At 42.0% G+C, this 18,877-nt stretch overlaps 1 protein-coding gene across 4 annotated transcripts in view; it reads right to left on the reverse strand.

Annotated features, from left to right (window-relative positions):
• Positions 1-18,877, reverse strand: part of KCNS3 (potassium voltage-gated channel modifier subfamily S member 3) — a 55,473-nt gene that overhangs the window by 15,709 nt on the left and 20,887 nt on the right. The window contains exon 1 of one of the 4 annotated variants that reach the window (XM_050754737.1): positions 3,595-3,701. The exons of the other annotated variants lie outside the window; for them this stretch is intronic. The gene's annotated coding sequence lies outside the window, so the exon portion shown is untranslated. Of the gene's footprint in view, positions 1-3,594; positions 3,702-18,877 lie in introns of those variants that run through there. 4 annotated transcript variants of the gene reach the window in all.

Raw genomic sequence — 18,877 nt, forward strand, 5'->3', positions numbered from 1 at the left:
CTGGGTATTACTGCTATAACAGAATTAACACTGCTGCTCTAATTTGAAATCAATAGATTTCAAAGGCTGGCCAAATTCAATGTTGCTTTATTTGCCCATTATTATATTTCACAGATCAGAAATGACACAGGTGTAATCACAGTTTCTGTGTGTGATTATGTGTATGAAGTGTGTGTTGGGGGGTATGTTTTAAGTTTCTGTCACAACAAACAAAAGCCAAATTTCAGTTTGTCTCTGAATAAATTTTAAAAAGCAAAAAAATTCCAGTTTCCACCCAGGTAAGCCTTGCCTCATGCTGATGCATTCCCATACATTGGCACTAGCTTCTAAGCATCCATCCATTGATTTTCATGTTTTTCAATCAACACCAGGTCCAAAAGAGGGAGAAAAAAAAAAGAAGAAGAAGAAAATATTGATTCTGAGCAAAAAAAAAAAAAAAAACATGAAAAAAGTGCCTCTGGCTAGGTCAGTCATTAAACAAACATTCGCTGTGGTTTATGATCTGCTGGGCATTATCTTAGCCATTGGGATTATAAACCAGATGCAGTGCCTGCCCCAATCCCCCAAGAGCTCTCAGGCCCAAAACCAAATAAACAAGTGAATAGCATCCTAACAACATCAAGGGGCAATGGAGGGGGAATGAAGCAGGAACACAGTTTCCAAGTTGTCCCAACAACAGCAGAGCAATCCTTCAGCACATCTGGACTTTGCAGAGGGGTAAATTCCCACCGCCAACAGAGATGATACTGAAGAAAGATCCAGAAGCAAAATGCAACTCCACCCAAACTGAACTTATAAGATGCTACACTTAGCAGAGGAGGTAGAGAAATCTCAACAGGGTAAGTAAAATCAATTCAGGTGCTAAACTCCTCCTCCTTCCTCCTCCATGCTTTCCTCCTCCTCCCCTTCCTCCTCCTCCTCCTTTCTCCCTCCTCCTCCTTCATGCCCTCTCAGTAGCATGTCCTTGGGTCACCCTCAGTTCTCTGCATTCCAATGAAACACACAACTGCTGCTGAACCTTGGTAAAAGGATATAGCACACACATAGTCTTCCTTTCCCTATCAGATGCCTTTCCAACTGTAGCACATTTTAAGGGAAGGTAGGATTAATCTGGCTGAGAGGTAATTAATAAATCACTATATTAATTACTAAAGAAAAAATAACCAAATAATTAGGCTATGCAGCATTTCTAAGAATCCCCAAGCACTACCTAAAGTTCATTGCACTGGCTTACCACAGGAAGGTCAGGGCCGGTCCAGGGACAGACTGAGAAGTTAGCCAAGTGTATCCTTTTTATAGCACTAGTACCTAATGGGCCTTTAGTCTATGTCTAATGAATAAATGACATCCCAGGCTGTCCCTTTCTCTCCCCCTCCCTGCAAAACTCAGAATTCCTGTGCCTTGCCCCATTTTCCATCACCATGATTCCGATCCAAAAAAAACTGGACTTTTAGACAAGATGTAACACCAGACAATATCTCTTGTTATGAATTTATGTAAATTAGCACCCCTCTAAGAGCATTCACATTCTAAGTGTGACTTCTCAATATAAAATTATAACTAGCATCTTCTGAGACCCACAGGAAGCCAAGTATCTTTTTAGGAGTTTTATACACATCTCCTCTGCCCTCAGCCATGATAAGTGGTATTATTCCCATTTAATAGGTGGGACATTGAGGCTCAGAGAAGTGACCTGTCCAAAGTCCTACACCTGAGGTGCACCACAGCCAGGAGTGAAACTCAGGTGGCTCTGCCTGAGATCAGTTAGTGTGGAAAATCAAGATCTCTCTTAGTTGTCGGGGAAGGTCAAGCAGGGATTGCGGGGAGTGGGCAGAACATGACCCAAGCCAGCAGGCAATGGGGAAGAAAAATGTGTGCATCCAACATATCCTCCCATTCCTGCCGAACAATCCCATCCAGTGTTTCCATTTCTCTGTGTTCCTACCAGCCCAATCCTTGTTGGCTTGTTCAAAAGAAAAGAGCATTGTTTGTGACTTAGCACTTAATAGATTTCTGACTTTCCTGAGTGATTCAGCCTGATCCTGGAAAACACACTAAGCTCACTCAAGTATTGCCACCTTCTGCAGAATTCCCTCCTTTCTTCACAAAACTCTCTGCATCATCCTTGTACTTCCCTCCAGGGTGGCTATATTTCCTGGTGGGTTGACTACAGCATTCAAAAGTGAACAAGTGACTGCCTCTGTTATTGAGAGGGAAAACGTAATGACTAAGTGGCATATTGGACTCTTTCGTCTTCCAGACACCTGATACCCAATCGTGGAACAGAACCCAAGGAAAAGCAAATGGACAGCAGACAGACCACATGAGTGAGAATGACTCCCTGCACCCTTCTCCCAGGTCTCAGAATCATAGGAATAAGGTTGCTCTCCAAAAACCACAAAATCAGTGCCTGATAGATCAAAGCAGACACTCCAAGTGACACTGCACCATAAGTCTGTGTCCTCTGTACTTGCACAGAATCCTGTGTGGCCCCATCACTGTTCTGGCCATAATCTTCTGAAATGTTGTCACACCAGTACCACCCACTACACTGGGAGAAAGCCTCCAGTTAGGGACAGTATCCTAATATCAATCTTCATATTAATTATCCCTGTCACAGAGTAGTGCATAATACATTTTTTGAACCAATTCCTCTTCCCTGAGCCAATAAGACTAAATTAATGAAAAGAATAAATATGGATAATGAAAGGCAGCTGGTAAGTAATAGAAGCAGAGAAGGAAAATGTGAAAGACTGAGGTAGGTTCCCAAGACCCATCCCAGCAGTGGTGAAAACAGAAGAGTCTCATCCTGAAGACTCAGCACGTCCAACTCAAATGGTGGGACATCTCGAGTAGGGTCTTGAGTTTCAAGACCTCAGAGTTTCAGGTATCTTTATAATCCCCAAAGACTTCCCTTTGTTCTGACTCCAGGCTCCCTGAGGCATCTCCTGCTGATCTGGGTTCCCACACACCTTGCTATCAAGAGCAAATGAGCTATACGGACAACACAGGTGTCTACTCTGCTAGTTCTGTCTGTGACTGTACTGGAACTTAGTAAGACAGCAAGAGGTGTATTTATGCAGTTTCCTGTGAGTTTCTATGCAAGTCAACCTCCTACAGTTTGATCAGCTCTGGGACACCTGAGAGTGAAATGCTGAAGTTGCAAGGTTAAGAGATAGCTGACTCCAACCTGTGGTAATCTTACCTGGAAAATGGGACCTGTGAGTACCCTCCTGGCAGCCGGCTGCCTTATCTGGAGATATCCTGACCTTGAAAACTTCTATGGCAGGATGTCTCAGCCTCAGCACTATTGGTGGGGTCAGGTAATTCTCTTGTGGGGGCTGTCCCATGCACTGTAGAGTGTTTAGAAGCATCCCTAGCCCCCATCTACTAGAGGCCAGTTATACACCACCTACCCATCACAATGCTGTGACAACCAAAAATGTCTCCAGATACTGCCAATATCCCTTGGGGATCAAAGTCATCCCCACTTGAGAACCAGTGCTCTACAAGTAGAGTAAAAGAACCCCAGGCAGCTGTTTGGGAGCTGGAAGGTCAGAAGGTTTGGAATGACAAATTGTACTAATACTTCACCTGCTGACAGGGGCTGGGGATACCCTCCCAACACTTGTTCTTTCAGAATTCAGTCATGGCATTTCCAGTGTCATACAACCAAAACTTTAAAAATGAAGAAAGATAAAAGCAAGTTTAACCTTTTGTTGAAACTCAAACCATGCTTCATGCAATTTGAGTCTAAAGGTTAGTGAGTCTGTCTTAAATTTTCCAACATTTTCAGTGCCAGAATGATATACGGTGCACATGCACTAACCTAGTTTCAGATCTATCGCCTGCTGCAGCTCTCTGCAGGTAGTGCTGCTCCTGCTGAATACGCCCACTCCTGACCAAAGCTCCAACCTTGTGGAGACTAATTGGTGTCCCTGGAAAAAAATGCAAATTCATGTCAGTTTTGTAGTCTTGCTACCACTCATCAACCACAGACTCACTTTTAATAAAATCTGAAAGCAATAAAATTATATGAATAGTAACAAAAGGTGAAACTCAACCCTACTTCTCTCTATCTGGCTTAACTAATGAAAATTGTCACCCAGTGTTTTGCTTAAATAAAATTAAAATATCATAATCATACTGCCATAATTGGATTTAGCGTGCTAGAAAAAAAATTGTACTGATATTTAAATCCTATAATCCAAAGCAATCAGAATCAAACATCTTCCAGTTGATTCAGACAGGGCATTACTAAGAATATCCCTCCACTACTCACTCTGTCCAAATTTAACTCTGTCAAATTTCAAGAAGTACCTTAAGTTAATATGGCAAATCCTTGAATTAACATGATTTTTTAAAATCTGTCCCTAAAAGAAAATGAAAACTTCTCAGGGTCTAATATATTCAGGGACAAACCAGTAAGTGCTTTCTAAAGCAAAGTCTCTAAATGACTTTTGAAAGGTTAGTATAAATTATATTTTTCTTGGTCATTCAGAGTGAGTAAATGCCATACCAACTGCAGAAATCCCAAGACTTGATGCATGGGTAACTAAACACCACCTTCCTTTCCTCTTGCCCTATGTTTCTAGACAACCTCCCCCTGGGGAATGGAGGGGAGGCAGCAGGGATGCAGCTGTGTCACCTCCACAAGAAAATCTAGAGAAAGGAAAGGAGAGACAGGCAGACCAGGAGCTTCCCTGGGGAAGGGTGTGCACCTCACAGAAGGAGGCACCACACAGCCACTGAGTGTTGACAAGGCTCTAGGGTCACTCTGAGTGGTCCATGCAACTGCTCCTGGCCCCAGAAAGGAACTGCACTGGCTCCATCCACCTTGTAGTCATCTCCCTACTGCATGGCTAGCTGGAGACAGAGGCTAGGGCTGTCCCGTTTGAATGCATCAAACGACTGCACTCACACAGGCAGATAAAGAGGAACTGAAAGCAAGCAGCTTTGGAGTGAGCAGGAAAGTATCGTACAATGAGTGAGTATCGTACAATGATAGCAGTGAAAACTTCTTAAAGAAACCTTTCTGGAGGACATCATACCAATGTGTATCACAAAATCCCAGGGTTTCGCATTTTGGAATGTATCCTGAAGAAATAAATCAGACAAGCGTTGAAAGATGCATGTACAAGGTTGTTCACTGCATCATTAATTATTTGTAAGAGTGAAATGTCAAAGACAACCTGCACATCCATCAACAGAGGAATGATTAAATAGACCGGGGGTAGCCATGCAATGAATACTCTGTAGCCATTAAAAATGCTGAAATAATAAAAGTTACAGAAGTTAAAGCTTCCTTATACTAAGTCTGGCCCTGTGCTTTTTACATGTCTAAATCCATTTAATCCTCGCAGCACTCAGACAAGTGGTGTTTTTATTGCATTCATTTTGCAGACGGAGAAACTGGTAGAGAAGTTAACTGATTTTAGGGAGTCAACAGCTATTAAGTGACAACTCTATAATTTGAACCCAAACAATAATGCTTCAAAGCCATTCTCTTAGCTACTATAGCTCTACTGCCTTTAAAACCATTAAAAAGTCACAATATGCTAAGTATAAAAGAGAAATAATTATGGTGCAATATATAGCATGATTCTATCTTTGTAAACTACGTCTTTTTAGAGTAAATAAGAATATATACCAAAATGTTAAATCCATTGTCTCTGGATGATGGAATTTGGAGTGATTTTCACTTTCTACTCTCTACCTTTCAACATTATGTATATTTCTCACTTTAAACAAATAGGTATTATAAAATATTTATGAAAATAGTTATTTCTACATAGAAAAATAAAAGGTCATAAGCAGCTCCAGTCAGCATTTGGGCAGGGGAAAAGGCGAATGAGAGAGATATCGAATGAACATACAGATTCACGTGAGAAAGGGTCCCCAGCCCCCAGCCAAAGCCCTCCACTATCCTGAGATGCTGCTGTTCATTCATGGCTGCTTTATGATGGGCAGTATCCTGGGAACTACCAAGGACAAAAGATAACATGGATCTTGCCCTCGAAGCTTATAGGAGCTGAGAAGAACAAGAAGGAGGGTAAATGGGTAAATAAATAACTGTAATACAAGGTGCAGCAGTATGTCAGGCATGGGAAAAGGTACAGAGAAGTTATTGAGGAAGTTCAGAAGAGGTAGAGTCCCTCGAGATAAGGAAGTGGGCATAGCTACATGAATAGGTAGCATTTGGAGCTAACCCTTGAAGAGCGAGTCAGGTATGAACAAGGTAAAGGAGCCAGGTAAGGGTAAGAAGGTTCTTCTCCAAGGAGAGGAAAGAACACATACAAAAGCATGATGGCAGGAAAGTTCGTGGTATGGACAGAGAGCAGAAAATGGTAGACTTGGGCTATAGGAGGTAGCCTATGACTTAGAGCTATTTATACAGATTATTTCTTTTAAAATATGAAGAATTCTGCCTGTACTATCTACATCTTTGTGAACTAGGAATACCAAAGTAAGAGATGTCTCTGGGAGAGGAGAATGGATTGATTGTCTGTGGCCATACAGAGAATCTGTGGCTACAAAAGGACCATACCCCAGGCCTCCTGAAAGATTTAGCCACAAGGAACCGATCCGAGACTATAAAGTCCTCTTGGAGTTACTGCTCTTCCTAGAACCTTTAAAAAAAAAAAAAAAAAAAAAAAGTTGACACTTCCACTGGGTGTGCCAATCTACCAGGAATCCCAGTGATTCTGAAATGGCAAGCAGTGAATTCCAGTAGTGCCAACTGACATGCAGACAACAACAGAAACAGCAATATTCCATTACTTCATCCCACTCCTCTTTTGTATTCCATTTAATCTGTTCACTTAAGAGTCAGAGTAGGGGGTCTGTGTTGAAATGCAGGAGGTCCTTGAATTTAGACAGAAAAAAAAATATTTATTTTCACCAATCTCTAACTAAAATTTTAGCAATTCCTTCCATTAAGAATGCAGGTATCGGCCCGGGGTAGTGTATATTACCAGTGCCAATGACTTCACACCAACAGAAGTGTGAATAACTTAATATCCTATCAGAGTTGTTGCAGAGATCTCAAAATACCATTTATACTCATTATTACTTTAGAATCACAGTAGTTAATGGCCCTACTGCTAGATTTTAATTAATGAATTAATAAGCACATATATTGCTAACTTATAAATTGCTTTTACTATTTTGGTAATTGCATTTCAACATAACTGGATTCCTTTACATCCTGTAGGTTTCATCTTTTGTATTTAAATGCGCTATTCTGAAAAGGGGTCCATAGGCTTCTCAGACTCCCAAAGAAGTTCATGGCAAAAGGAAGGATTAAGAATCCTTGGCCGGGCGTGGTGGCTCAAGCTTGTAATCCCAGCACTTTGGGAGGCCGAGACAGGCGGATCACGAGGTCAGGAGATCGAGACCATCCTGGCTAACACGGTGAAACCCCATCTCTACTAAAAAATACAAAAAACTAGCCGGGCGAGGTGGGGGGCGCCTGTAGTCCCAGCTACTCGGGAGGCTGAGGCAGGAGAATGGCGTAAACCCGGGAGGCGGAGCTTGCAGTGAGCTGAGATCCGGCCACTGCACCCCAGCCTGGGCGACAGAGCAAGACTGCATCTCAAAAAAAATAAAAATAAATAAATAAATAAATAAAAGAATCCTTTAGCTAGAGATCCTGTTAAAATGTGCATCACATCATGTCACTCCTATGTTCAACCCTCCAGTGGCTTCCATCCTACTCAGAGTCAAAGTGGCCACCATCCACCCTCCCCTAACTTCATTTGTCTAATCTTACTTCAGACTCCTCTTCTCCTCTATCATTCCCATCTGGCATCCTGGTCTCCTTGCTAATGCTTATCCTGTCAAGTGAGGCACATCTTAACTCAGGGCCTCTGCAGTGGCTGATCCCTCTGCCGGGAATGCTCTTTCTCCAGGTGAGACTGCATGGCTTGCCTCCTCACTTCCCTCAAGTCTTCACTCAAATGATATCTTCTCAGCAACACCTTCCTCGGTTAGCCTATCTAAAATGTCAATAACCCCCTAAAAGTTCAATCCCCTTCCTTGCTTTATTTTTAATCCATAGCATTTATCACTTTCAAAAATATACTTAGACATATACTTTTTAATTTCATTTTCTTATTTACTGTTTGCTTCTCCAGTCCAATATGAGCTCCCTTAGTGCAGGGATTTGCATCTGTCTTACATATCACTGCATTCCCAGTCCCTAGAACTTCATCTGACACATGTTAAATTCTTAACAATGTATTTGCTGAAACTATCACAAGGACAGAAAACCAAACACCGCATGTTCTCACTCACAGGTGGGAACTGAACAATGAGAACACTTGGGCACAGGAAGGGGAACATCACACACTAGGGCCTGTCGTGGGGTGGGGATCTGGGGGAGGGATAGCATTAGGAGATATACCTAATGTAAGTGACGAGTTAATGAGTGCAGCACAGCAACATGGCACATGTATACAAATGTAACAAACCTGCACGTTGTGCACATGTACCCTAGAACTTAAAATATAATAATTTTTTTAAAATTTTTTTTGCTGAATTAATGAGTTGGTTGACATTTGCCAATAGCTTAGCTACTGGCTGCTTCCATTCTGTATCAAATTTTAAAGTCTCTCTTGCCCACTGCATTAGCTGAGAGAAAAGAAATCACAACAAACGTGCTTTTAAAATGGTGGTCACCACAGAAGACAAGTAGCTTATTTATCAACCACTGCAGATGGCAGGTACATTTTTTTCCTTAATTAGGAGAGTTTTTATTAAAGACAAGATAGATAAGTTCTAACATACACACACATACAAGTTATTGGCTGGATCAAATTATATCATAAAACAAATACCAAAAAGTAAATGGAAAAATTGGGGATGTGGCATAAAATCAACAAAAGCATACTAACCCAGATTGTAATAGAAGTGATGCTGGCTGATAAGATCATCATACAGATTCTACCTGGCTAATATTAAAAGGAAATGGACAGTGTACATACTCATGAGTAACTGTAGGTGGCAAATCACATTAACACTGCTCGACTTAATCTACAGTTGTTAAAATGTAAAATTACCCATCTTAAGGCATGGCTGCTTATATATTCAACTAGTAAAAATGCATTTAACACTAGTAAAGATCTAAAGAGGCAAGGCTGTCTTTGCATAGACGTATAAAATACACTTTACCCCATCCTGTAACCTGGAGAGCTTTGTTTTCATAAAAACCACCAATTATAGAATAATCTATCAACCAAAGTTAAGACTAGACTTTTTGTAGTTCTTATCAAATGTAAGTCAAGGACAAATAAAGTACATTTTATATTAAATACATCCTTATATAGACATACTCAAAGCACTCACATTAAAACAGACACACACACACACACATATTAAAGTCTCCCAATCTCAAATTCCTCTAACGTAGCTTCTTGAAATTATTTTCTACATTCATCCTTCCTTTTACTCTACAATTCTTGACCTAATACCCCATTTTTAAGCATTTTTGCAAAGGGCAATTCCAGGTGACCAAACCCAAAGGACACTTCCCAATCTGCATATCTGCATCTGTCCATAGCATTTGTCCTACTGACCTCCCCTGCTTCTGCAATTCACTAACACCATTTGCTGTATTCTCTCCCACTTGTCTGACTACTCATGTTTAGTTTTTATGAAACTCTGTGTCCTCTTCCCAAATTTTAAATCTGGGCTCACAAAATATTGATAAAATGCCTGCAGGAGCAAGGCAGGGGCCCAAAATGAGAGGAGGAGGACACCTGGCCACTGTAACTACCAGGGAGCACAGGTCCTGCTGAAGGAGGGCACTGGCCAACTGTTGTCCCTTATCAGGTGGCCAGATCACTCAATTTGTGAAGAATACCTATAAATTTTATTTTTATAAAAAACCAATTTTTTAAATGTTGGCAACTATGGTTCTTCAAGTTTTAATATCATCAACCAAGCTGAAGACACCTGCAGCCTGGATACAGTCTGCAGCCTCCAGCTTTGTGTCATCTTCCACCCGGCCCCACCTACCACCATGGCCTCCTCCCTGTGCCTCTGCTCTTCTCATTGGCCAATGTCATCTGACAGTGGAGTCCAGATGTGCATCTCCAGCCCAGTCTCCATCCTGCATTCCAGACTCACAGAGCTGCCTACCAGATGTGTCCTTCTGAATGTCCCATTGGGGCCTTACAATAAGCACATCCACACTTTCCCTTCATCCTCTACTCCCTTCACACCCGCTTACTCAGGCCAGACACCTGGAGGTCACCCTAGGCCCCTCCTTTTTCCTGCCACGCAGGCCTGCTGGCAGCCAGCCAGCACTGAGGGTGAGCAAATACACATCCCCATTGCCTCTCAAATCGATTTTTTTTTTCTATCCCTCCTCCTTTAATCCAGACACTCGGTATTTTTCCACTGGTTCACCACAACAGACACCTAACTGTCCCCCGTGCCTTAGGCCTATTTCCATTCCCTACCCTCAAATTCTTGCTTCACACTCAGCTGAAGTTACCCTTACCATGCACATTGGATTAAGTTATACGCTACTCACCATACTTAAAGTCCCCACATGGCTTTTGGCCTTCAGGGTAAACTCTGGATCCAGAATGCTTGAGTTGGTATCCTGGCTTCCGCGCTCACTAGCTGTGTGACCTTGGGTCAGTCATTTAGGTTCTTTGAGCTTTAGTTTCCTTATTTGTATGGCATGGATACTAAATATCAGATACCACAGACAAGTTATGAGGATTAAAAATGAGATAATACAAATAAAACACTCTGTGCTTGGGATATAGAAATGTTCAATTAAATGGTAGCTATTATAAATTGTTATTATTATTATTATTCCTTATCCATTAGCCTTTCCTGTCACAACCGAACTGAAACTCTAGAACAATAAAGAATTAGTGAAAAACAGTCAGACATGGTGGCTCATGCCTGTAATCCCAGCACTTTGGGGGACCAAGACAGGAGGATCACCTGAGGTCAGGAGTTCGAAACCAGCCTGGCCAACATGGTGAAACCCTGTCTCTACTAAAAATACGAAAATTAGCCGGACATGGTGGCACATGCCCGTAGTCACAGCTATTCAGGAGACTAAGGCAGGAAAATCGCTTGAACCTGGGAGGCAGAGGTTGCAGCGAGCCAAAATCGTGCCACTGCACTCCAGCCTGGGTGACAGAGCGAGATTCCATCCCCCAGCAAAAAACAAAAAAAAACAATTAATGAAAATCCCTGAAAGTGCTCTAACTTCTCACAACTCCAGGTCTCCGCACTTGTTTGGTCTGCTCAGAATGTCCTTCAAGACTCAGCTCTATCATATTCTCCAGAACCAATCCCAGACCCCAGACCTCTCCCTGCCTCAAAATCAGGCTCCCTTCCACTGCACCCCACGCACCAGTACCTGCCTCCATCAGAGTACTTAACTTGCTGAAATTCAGTAGAACAATTTACTCATTGTCTCCACACTGCACTGTGAGCTCTGCAAAAGCAGGCCTATTTTTTCTTAATTTTTGTATCCTTAATGCCCAGCCAAAAGTAATGAATAAGCAAATGATCTTTTTTAATCCCAAGATCAACGCAGAGAACCAGGCATTAAGATGATTCCCCACTTATGAATGAGGAAATTGAGGTTTCAAATAGTTAAATGGAAAGCAGAGGTGGCAACCCCAGAGCCCACGCCCGCTCTCCAGTGAGCCCCATATTGGGGAGGCACATCGTACTCTTTGCTTCTGTAGGGGGTGGTGGTTGTCTGTCCTAACACACCAGGCTCATGTCCTTAAATTCAACTGTATTTTGGCTTTATCTCCCTAAATGAGTATATAAACAATACCAATGACTTATATCACCTCATGCCCTTTCTGTGGAGAGCTACAAAACATTTACAAAGCACAGGGATAAACAGAAGAGTTACACAGTTTGTTATGTGCTTATCTCTATAAAGTATGTATGTGCCGTCTTCTTTATAAGGTCCATTACAAAATAACTTTTCTGGAAAACATTTATATAGTGCTTACTTTGTGCTGGGCACAATTTGAAGCATTTTACTTTATGCTACCTAATACTAGATAAATAAATACTATTATTACTCCCATTCTGCAAATGAGGATACTGAGGTCACAGAGGTTAAATAACTTGTCCAGCCAAAAAGAAGTGGAGCTAAGATCTGAATCCAGGAGTAAGAGCACAGATTCTGTTACTACCACTTTCTGTTTGTATAATGTAGCTAAATTATTAAAATTATTCCTTGAGATTTCTTCATCTGTTGATAAATAGATGATAGATAGATAGATAGATAACTGACAGCAAAAGGTAGATAGATGTAATATAATAATAGTACCTACATCAAAATTTGATTATAAGAAATAAATGGGTTAATATGTACATCACATTTATAACAGTGTCTGGCATATTATATAAGTGCTATATCAATATTTACTATTGTGATTTTTGTTTTGTTTTGTTTTGTTTTTTTGTTTTTTTGAGACAGAGGCTCTGTCACCAGGCTGGAGTGCAGTGGTGCGATCTCGGCTCACTGAAACCTCCGCCTCCCAGATTCAAGCGATTCTTCTGCCTCAGCCTCCTGAGTAGCTGGTACTACAGGCATGCGCCATCACGCCCAGCTAATTTTTGTATTTTTAGTAGAGACAGGGTTTCACCGTGTTGGCCAGGATGGTCTCTATCTCTTGACCTCGTGATCCACCTGCCTCAGACTCCCAAAGTGCTGGGATTACAGGCCTGAGCCATGGCACCCAGCCTATTGTTATTTTTATCACTAAGTACTGACAGAGCCCTGAGTGCCATCTAAGAAAGAACTGGAATTGTAAGTACACAGGAAATGCTCCCACTTATTTGATGCTAATTTGACCCGCTCTAGAAAGACCTTGGAGCAAGACCAGCCTGCAGCAATACTGGGAGGCCAGCAGTTGGTCTGCAGGGATTTAGTTTCCTCCGCCCCTTTGAGAATATCCCTTGCTCCCTCTCTGAAAATAACGTCATGTTCTCTCCTTGTACCCCTTTCAAACTAGTAGGAAAGGCTAGGAGATTAGTCTTTAAACTGTGGTATGAAGTATAAGACCTCTGGACGTTTCCTACATCTATTATGGTTCTTTCGACACAAGCAGCAGCAACCGGTTGCAGCTAACTCAAACAAATGCAACTTTTTCAGATGGCTATGTGAAGCTCCTAGAACCAAAGAGAAGCCTGAAAAGCCACACCTGGAAACAGGCAGGAGTCAGGGTCCTTCTGAGGAACCTGACAGTTGAAATTACAGGAATAATCAATATAGTTAAAATGGTAATACAACTCAAAGCAATCTACAGATAGATTCAACGATATTCCTATCAAACTATTAATGTCATTTTTAAAGAATTAGACAAAACTATTTTAAAATTCATATGGAACCAAAAAAAGAGCCTGAAAATCCAAAGCAATCTTAAGCAAAAAAAAAAAAAAAAAAAAAAAAAAGAAAGAAAGAAAAAAATACCTAGAGGCATCACATTACTGACTTTAAGCTATACTACAAGGCTACAGTAACTAAAACAGCAAGGTACTAGTATAAAAACAGACACATGGACCAATGGAAGAGAACAGAGAACGCAGAATTGAAGCCACATACCCACAACCATCTGATCTTCAACAAAGTCAACAAAAATAAGCCATGGGGAAAGGACTCCCTAATCAATAAATGGTGCTGAGATAACTGGCTAACCATATGTGGAAGAACAAATTTGAACCCCTACTTATAACCATGTACAAAAATTAACTCAAGATGGATTAAAGTCTTAAATGTAAGACCTCAAACTATAAAAATCCTAGAAGAAAACATGGGTTTTCTTTCTAAAAAGCATTTATTAAAGTAAATACTTTTCTCAACATCAGCCTTGGCAAAGAAGTTGTGGCTAAGTCCTCAAAGTAATTTTAACAAAAATAATTGACTAGTGGGACCTAATTAAACTAAGGAGATGCTGCACAGTAAAAGAAACTATCAAAGAGTAAACAGACAGCCTACAGAATGGGAGAAAAAAATTGCAAATTATGCATCTGACAAAAGACTAACATCCAGAATCTATAAGGAATTTAAATCAACAACAAAGAACAAATAACCCCACTAACAGACACTTCTCAAAAGAAGACATATAAGTGGCCAACAAGCATATGAAGAAACACTCATCATTACTCATGATCAGAGCAATGCTGGCAAGGTTGATGAGTAAAGGGAACATTTACACACTGTTGCTGGGAATTTAAGTTAGTTCAGTCATTGTGGAAAGCAGATTGGAGATTTCTCAAACAACTTAAAACAGAACTACCATTCAACTCAGCAATATCATTACTGGTATATCCAAAGAAAATAAACCATTCTACCAAAAAGAAACATGCATTTGTATGTTCTTCATGGTCTAATCACAATAGCAAAGACATAGAATCAACCTAGTTGCCCATCAACAGTGGACTGGCTAAAGGAAATATGCTACATATACACCATGGAATATTACACAACCATAAAAAAGAACAAAATCATGTCCTTTGCAGCAACATGAATGCAGCTAAAGGCCATTATCCTAAGAGAATTAACACAGAAATTGAAAATCAAATACCACATGCTCTCACTTATGTGAGTGGGAGCTAAATGTTGGGTAAAGATGGACATAAAGATAGGAACAATAAACAATGTGAACTACTGGTGGGGGAGGTAGCAAAGGGGGCAAGGGTTGAAAAACTACCTATTTGGTTTTATGCTCACTACCTGGGTGACTGGTTCCATCATACCCCAAACCTCAGCATCAGGCAATATACCCATGTAAACAAAGCTGCACACATACTCCCTGAATCTGAAATAAATGTTGAAAAAATGAAAAAAAGCAACTACAGGAATAATGTATAGAGAAAGAGATCTCTTTAGAGAGCCACCACAGGAAAGAACTCACTCTAGTGATCTCTTCCATTCTCAGACAGTGTCAGACTGGCTGAGCCTACACCATCTGTCCACCCAATGGCTATACTGGGGCAGGGAGAAGAAGCTGGCTGAAGGAACCTCTCGGGGGACCTTAACAGTTACTCACAAAGTCAATATTCAACAGTGCAGTATAATTACCCAAAGGGAATTAGGGAGACCCCAGGAAGATGAAACAGACATGCGGCCAAAAAGTCCACTCAACCTTCCCAGAATTCTCGATTCAAAAAAAAAAAAAAAGAGTCTAAGGAATTTCAGCCATCAAGGAACAAAACCAATTAACTATCTGGGTGACAGAAGTCCCTCTCCAATGCCCCCAAAGTCATACCAGTACATAAGCCAGTGACATCATCTTGCTACTACTTGCAATGCCCTTTCCCCCTCTGTGGATGGCGAGAGGGACTTTTCTAAACTGTTAAGTCACAGGCCATGCACAGTGGCTCACACCTGTAATCCCAGTACTTTAGTGGGGCTGAAGCAGAAGAATCATTGCTTGAGTCCAGGAGTTCAAGACTAGTCTGGACAACATAGCAAGATCCCATTTATACAAAAAAATAAAAATAAAAAATGAGTCAGATGTGGTGGTACGAGGCTATAGTCCCAGCTATTCAAGAGACTGAGGTGGGAGGATCGCCTGAGCCCAGGAGTTGAAGGCTGTAGTGAACTACGATTGTGCCACTGCACTCCACTGGGCAACAGAGTGAGCCCATCTCTAAAATTTAAAAATACATAGGCCAGAATATGCCAATACTCTATGTAAATCTTCAATAGCTTCTAGCACCTTCAGGATGGAGTCTAAACTCTATCCTGTCTGTTTGGCCTCAGCATCCAACAATACACCTCATACCTCTGCCTTACTCCACCAAATTATCTACCATCTCCAGCTGCACCACACACTCTCCCTTCCAAACCTCGTCGAAGCTGTTCCCTCTGATTGGGGTGTCCTTTTCCCTTCTTTTCCAGTTAACTCCAGTTCTGTCTTCAAGAAATCAGTTCAAATGTCACCTCTTCCAGGAAACTTTCTCTCAATGTACTCCCTTCCTTCCCATATACACGCACCTAATGCTACACAGGCGCCTCACCTTTGTGCCTGCAGAACGGCATTTCTTAGCAATATCACTGACATATGGTGGCATCAGTGCCTGCTACACAGTAAACAAGTGGGAGATGTCCAGGGAAAGTTTAACTAAACGAACATTCCACTTAAAGGAAAAAACAAGGGTTTTCCTGCTCAAAAGGTTGTGGAGATGGCTGCTTGGGAGGTACCTTCTCACCATATTGGCTTTCCTAGGGGCTCCAGGACATGGCGATGACAACGTCTGACTAAGCTGTTGTTTTTCTATACCCCATCTGAGCACCTGACATATTGTAGCATTTCCAAAGGATTTTAGAAAAGTGTTTATAGATGCTAGAAGAAAAGAAGGTGGTTTTTGCCAAGCTATATAAATCTTCAGCATATTTACAGCAAAACTCTCAGAGGTCCAAGTGTCTATTGCTGTAGTGTTGCCAGAGTGACTATTTATTTCATGAGGTTAAAAAAAGTTTTACTTAACTTTTTAAAAGATATAATAAACATGATGGTTTATATAGCCTCTAGACCATTCTTTGGAAGGTAGTAAAAACGGGTTTATGCTTCACAAACATCCGTATCCAGTCCCTGGAAACCATCCTGGGAGGATTTTTTAAATGCTTTGCCCAGAACTATCAATTATAACTAATCCTACACTTCATCAATATAAAAAAATTATAAAATAATGAGATCCCCAGGCAATGCAAGTCAAAAAAAGTTTTAAATTTGACTTATTAAAATGAATTATCACACCTATCCTTTCTCCAGCCCATTTTCTAAATACACCTAGCTCTCTGAGTTTCCAAGTTCTCCATATAAGAACGAACAAGGTAGAATTGAGCTGAGGAAGAAAAGGAGGTCCTTGGAAGAACACCCACACCCTAAGGCAAGCCCAGCAGTGACATTAGCCGGCTCAGGGCCAAGCCTCAGGAGATGGTTGTAGGCGTCATCTCTGAACAGGTGCAGGCTTTCCTTCTGCCATGCAGAAAGTTCTCACTCCACAGCAAATCCAAATGCATGCTTGGAAAAAACAAACCCCAGGCAATCTGGAGTAAAACGTGGCTTTCTTTACCTGATGTTCACAATCAAAGTTTCTGTGAGTTTCCTACCGAAGTCAGTTTAACAAGGGAAATTTGAAATAGTTTCACACTCAATCTATTTGGTGGTATCTGAAGAAGGTCACAGTAGAATGGCATGAACAGGGTTTATGGAGGGCTGTTATTGTCTGTTACATAAAAAAACATAATGTGCTCTTTTGTGGTCTGTCTACTTATATCAAATTAGCTAAGCAGTCCACATTAGTGAGCACTGCCTCCTAATGGAGACACTAGGGTGTGTGTTTGTATGGATGGGTATGTGGTGCAAGTGTGTGGCCCCCTTCCCAGGAGAGAAAACTCATCTCCTCCCTTCTACATCATACAGTGCTCGGGTCCTGGTACTCAAAACCATATCACTGTGCACTCATTAGGGCTTACATCTGCTTTGGTGGGGCAGTCTGAAACCTAATCCTAGTATCTAATGATGTCTGCATGGAAATTGTTTCTGAGTTGCTCACATAACTTATAAATGAAGGATTGTAAAACAGGGCTTGCTTATGTATTCTTAACTCCATTGATGTGAGTTATAGGGATGACTGGTAAAAAGCAACTAAAAGCAAATCTACTGGAATTCAGGGCCACATTAAACTGTCCGCCCTGTAATCTGTACTTCAAACCCCCATATAAAAAAAAAAAGCCCCTGGGATCATGGCAGAGGGGAGGCAGGACTAGACTGCAGCTCCGTACGGCATGCAGAGGCTTGCATTGTGAATTTTATCTTCAGATTGGCTGCAAGAACAAACCAGCAATACCGAGAGGACCACAGACCCTCTGAAGGAAGCAGACTGCTCCTGCAGGACCCAGGAGACCCACAAATACTGTGAGTGCCCCAAATGCAGAAGTGGGAAAGGTAGACACTTCTCCCCCAGATACACACCCCCAGTGGAGAAGCTGAAGGTCTGTTTGCAGGAGAAGTTTCCAACTGTACCTGGAACTGAGTCAAGTTAGAGAGCCAAGCAAAATACAGAGGAAGCAGGAGAAAGGCCCTGGGAGCTCACTGGGTCCCCTAGCAGCCCATTCCTGTCTGGCACCACGGGGATCCATCGTGAGGGTGACCAGAGGTGCAGGGGGTAAAACTCAACAAGGAGAAAGAATTCTCTAGGCAAAGTTTGTAAGAATTTGAACAGGGTGAGAAGCCCCCTGGCCAGAACTCAGGAAAGGGTGTGGATCTGGCATGCAGACTTCACAGGCCGGGAAGAACTAAAGCCCCTTCTTTCTCAGCTGGGAGGCGGATAGCCTCAGGCAAGTTTCTAAGACCCTCTCACCCTCCACCTGGAAATAGACTCCGGGCTGTAGGATGGGACACGGTGGGAGTGGGACCAGCCCTTTGGTTTGCCTGGGAACTGGGTGAGGCCTGTGACTGCCAGCTTTCCCCCACTTAACTGAAAACCTGCATGACTCAGCAGAGGCAGCCATAACCCTCCTAGGTACACATCTCCAGTGACCTGGGTATCTCACCTCCATCCCCCACAGCAGCCACAGCAAGACCCACCCAAGGAGAGTCTGAGCTCAGACACGTGTGCCTAGCCCCATCCCCACCTGATGGTCCTTCCCTAGCCACCTTGGTAACTGAAGATAAAGGGCATATAACCTTGAGAGTTTTAGGGCCCCACCCACTGCTGGTTCCTCCTCATACTAGCACAGCTGAAAGTGCCACCTCCTGGCAGGGGGCCAACCAGCACAGAAATAGAGCATTAAACTACCAAAGCTAAGGATCCTCATGGAGTCCATTGCACCCTCTGCTACCTCCACCAGAACAGGCACTGGTATCCA

The sequence above is a fragment of the Macaca thibetana genome, chromosome 13, assembly GCF_024542745.1.
Source record: "Macaca thibetana thibetana isolate TM-01 chromosome 13, ASM2454274v1, whole genome shotgun sequence".
NCBI lineage: Eukaryota > Metazoa > Chordata > Mammalia > Primates > Cercopithecidae > Macaca > Macaca thibetana.